The 4,617-nt window shown below is 44.7% G+C and overlaps 1 pseudogene; it reads left to right on the forward strand.

The window, feature by feature from the left end:
- The first annotated feature begins 944 nt into the window (after window positions 1–944).
- Window positions 945–3,537, forward strand: LOC123121270 (F-box protein At5g07610-like; annotated as a pseudogene).
- Window positions 3,538–4,617: the final 1,080 nt, after the last annotated feature.

Raw genomic sequence — 4,617 nt, forward strand, 5'->3', positions numbered from 1 at the left:
TTTCGATACATGTGCACGACATCGGTCTAGCCGGCGTCTCGCCGTCACCGAGGTTGGCCGACCTGTGTCGACATCGCCGCGCCACAACACTGTCATGCCATCGAGCCGACCTCGGCGCTCAGGCCATATTTCTTTAATTACTTACTACGCTTAAGTTAATTAAGTAGAATTAAAAATATATTATTATCTCTATTTTTTATTACTTTTGGTTTGCACTGTTTCATGTGCACAGGTAAATTGACGCCGACCTGTTTCGACACGTCGGCTGACGTGGGGGCTCCGGCATCACCCGCCTACCTGCTCCGTCACCTCGGCTAAACTGGGAGCTTCACCTCTCCACAGCGGTCGTGCTGTGTCGCCACTTCGGAGTGCCGAGCTGTCCGCTCGGCCACCTTAAAAAGGCATTTTACGTCACCCGAAAGCCCATTGAAAGATTGACCATTACTTTGAAAAAATCATAGCAAATTCGTTTGAACCCATAAAAATACAAATAAGATATCAGAATTTTATGAAAAATATCACCTATATGTGCATGTCATTTGCATCCATGAGAAAATACTGATTAAACTACATGAGGTTATTAATATTATTAATGGTATTAAATCTAAAAGTATATAGACAATGTTTTGATATTTTATTTGAGTTGATATGAATTTGTTATGGAATTTTCAGAGTAGTGGTCAAATGTTCAAAGGACATTCAGGCAAACTAAAATACTTTTCTAGGGGCAAGGATTTAATTATCCCCAAAATTGTAGTGCAGAATTCCATTTCTTTTAGAGAAATCAAATGTGAATGTCTTAATTTTGTCTTTGGGCCCTATTCTTCCAATCCAGTCTAGTTGCCACACAGTTCAGCCCATTTACTGACGCTGGACGGCCCAATCTGTTGACTCAGAGAGAACAAATCCCACTCCCGTCGACTGGGATCCTCTGACCTAGCTATCACTCCCCCCGTCCCTCTGCTCGACGGCGTCGCCGCCATGTCCGACCCCGTGGATAGCTCTAGCCCGCGGAAGAAAGGCCGCACCTTGTCTCGTTTCCCGTGCGCGTCTCCCCACAGTGACGGCGGCATGGCGGTCGAGAGGCTCACCGACGACCTCCTCGTCGAGATCCTCGCGCGTCTCCCGGTCAAGTCACTCTGCCGCTTCAAGTGCGTCTCCACCCACTGGCTGGCCCTCATCCACCACCCCGAGCACCGCAAAAAGCTCCCCCGAGCACCGCAAAAAGCTCCCCCAAACACCGGCCGGCTTCTTCTACGGCAGCGCCACCACCAGCGACTGGCTTCTGAAATCCCCCGTCCGCTTCGCCGATTTCCCGGGGAGATGCTCCCCTCCGATCGACACCTCCTGCGCCTTCCTGCCCAACCACCGCCGCGTCCATCTGCTGGACTGCTGCAGCGGCCTCCTCCTCTGCCGCTGGTACGTCTCGGCCCAGGGCGATGAGTTCCATTATGTCGTGTGTAATCCTGCCACGCATAAGTGGACCGTGTTGCCGGACTCCGGCAAGGCCACCAGCGAGGTGGCCACCACACGTTTGGGCTTTGATCCGGCCGTGTCGTCGCATTTCTATGTGTTTGAGTTCAGAAATGAGCACGACCAGCTTTGGGACCCTGACATTGTCGGGGTGGCAGAGTATTCGTCTGAAACCGGAGGATGGGTTCACAAGGAGAAGAAATGGAATGCAGACATTAGGATCATTAATCGTCAGTCTGCATCTGTTTTTCTTAACGGCTATCTGCATTTTGAAGCCGATTGTCGTGGGATATCCCCTTGTCTAGCTGTGGTGGACACCAAGGGGGAAACATGGATGAACATTGATGTCCCTGACGCTGACGGTCTGCTTGATGGTTTTATTCAGCGGTCACAGGGTCGCCTGCATTATGCCAATTTTCAGCAAGATGAAGATGGTGTTACCATTCGACTAGTAGTTTATGTTCTCGAGGACTATCAAAGCAGAGAATGGAAACTGAAGCATAGCGTTGACACTTCATACATACTTGGAGAAACAGATTCCAATTTCTGCCTTGACAAGGATTTTGAATGGATTGCGATTCATCCGGAATGCAACATGATATTCTTCAATGTTGGTTGGTTTATCACATTCACTTGCTATAATATGGATAGCGGGCAAGTCAAGCTGATCTCTGGTCCTGTAGACGGGAAGCCGCCATATATGCCATATGTGCCGTTGTATGCAGAGTTACAGTCGTTGCACATTTGACATCAATATGAGATTGTTGGTGGTGTCCATAAGAAGTGGATCTTTGACAGGCATCATCAGTTCTTCATGCTATGGAACAGTTGGCTTCGTACTGCCTACTTGAATTGGTCACTGTGACAGAGGTATGCATGCTTTTAAGTTTGGAGCAACGGTGGTTCTTCATGGAATGAACTTGGTTTATTTCTATGTGATTAGGCATCTAAGATTGAACTGAAGTTTCTGTTATCTGTACTGGTTTGTTGCATACCAATGGTTTTGGACAATTGCTACCTCCATGTATTCGGTCAACATCACGTGGTGGTTGAGCGAATGTACTATGATCATTTAGTAAAAAGACATCATCAATGGTCATCATGCAGGGCTTTATATCTTCTATTTGCAGCTGTGGGAAGATAAGTATTTTACTGACGGTGATTTAGTAAACAAACCACTTGTCGGCTAACAATATAATATGTGAAATTGTGCTAATGGTATAATGTGTGAAATCATTTTCTGTTACTGTAATGCTTTAGCAAAACATCTGCAGGCTGTGGTTCGATCATAATGTTCATGATTTTGTTAGGAATTTGAAGTACCCCAGAAGACCTGCAATATGCCATCTTTGTTTGTACATTTTGTTCTGGTAGATAAGCCTAAAAACAGCCTTAACTTAATCAGCAACGCCGTCCACTTTCCATGCTAGTCTTGCTTCTTGTTTTGCTAAGATACCTGTGCAGCTCACATCCTATAAAAAGGGGCCGGTGGCTTCAAGCGCTCTTGTGTTCAAAAAATGTGATTTGTGTGGAGATCGATTGTTTGTGGACTTTGTGATCCATATGGAGATCGATTGTTCAGAAAACTTTCAGACAGTCAGCATATGCATACATATACGTAGCTACTTACTTCTACAAGATGACTATACGATAGATTTTTTCACAAAAGATCACAATAGAACTATCAAAACAGAACTAGTGTTGACGCAAACCCAAGAACTAAGGCTCTAGATCAACATCGGGAATAAATTTTATATGAACTGGAAATGACTGCGAGTAACTCCAAGTTGCACTGAACGATGTCATGGTGAAAGCTGTTGCTAACTGTAAGTGATGCAGTGCTTACGATGGGCGTCGACCAGGGGAGAAGGCGTAAACAAGCAATGAAGAAGAAGTAACCATGACGCGGGAGAGTTTAAATGCATTGAGTGGTCGATTGGGCTGAAAGCCTTGTAATAGGATTGGGCCATGGGCCTTGTAAGGTGTGAGCTGGACTTGTGGATATAAGCAAGCCAAGCTACGGGTGGATAGGCATCGAAATGAAATAGATCAGAATTCTAAGCCGCTGGCTCTCTCCCTCTCCCTTCTCGCTGTCTCTTCCTCCTCTCCAGCTATTTCAAATTCTCCCCTACCTGATCTCCTCCTCCGCTCACCGGCGACGAACTCGTCCGACCCTAGGTCGTGACACTAACACAGAGGAGGCGGTTGGTCACTGGCAGGAGCAAGATCTTCGTGTTGCCCCAAGCATCGTGGACCAGAGAGCGGACGCGGACGGAGGGAGTCGCCCCAAGCACCGTGGACCAGAGAGCGGACGCGGACGGAGGGAGTCGAAAACAATTTTTTTTGGGAGAATGATGGTAATGGGTCTTTGACCATAATCACCGTTCGATTTGGAAAGGAGTACTTGAGAGAACCAAATGTCAGAGGACACATCGCACCCTTTTATAGTTAGAGAATCAAGAGGTTTTTCATTGTATGCTTGGAAACCTTGATTGCATTCACCGACAATGGAAGAGCTATCCATATGCCCAACAAAGGCAATACCAAAAGGCCTTTTGGCACTTGGAGAATCAAGAGGTTTCCCATCTATGTTCTTTTTTAATTCGGTTTGAAAAAAATGTATGAAATGTTCCTAGAATAATAATCTTGTTAGTTTTGAGTTTAGAGAATTGTTTCAAAAATGTATGGACACTTCCATTTTATGGACAAAAAGGGGGCTATAAATGTAATTTATGGGTATTTTTAAACCTGTTAGGCAAAAGTGACTGAAATTTTTCCATAATGCCAAGTATATTAGTGTTAATTTTACAAAAAACAAATATTTCTGGATAATTTCATTTTTGGTCAAATTTTGATTTATATGAGTCTCATACTACTTAATTCCCAGGCATCACAATGCATAAGTCCGTTCGTTCATTCCATTCCTAGCATATCCGTTCGTACATTCCTAGTGTAGTATATATCATTACTTCATATTTTTAACTTCTTCTATATAGTCCGTTCGTTCCACCACTACCACAAGAGTCCTATCACCTTGATCTTTCCTTCTCTTTTTTCTAGCTTCAAGATGTCATTTTATAAATTCTATAGCAGAGTGTTTCACTATCAGCCTTCTTATTCTTTCCATTCAAGAGCTGACCTTAT

This window comes from Triticum aestivum, chromosome 5D, assembly GCF_018294505.1.
Source record: "Triticum aestivum cultivar Chinese Spring chromosome 5D, IWGSC CS RefSeq v2.1, whole genome shotgun sequence".
In the NCBI taxonomy this organism is placed as follows: domain Eukaryota; kingdom Viridiplantae; phylum Streptophyta; class Magnoliopsida; order Poales; family Poaceae; genus Triticum; species Triticum aestivum.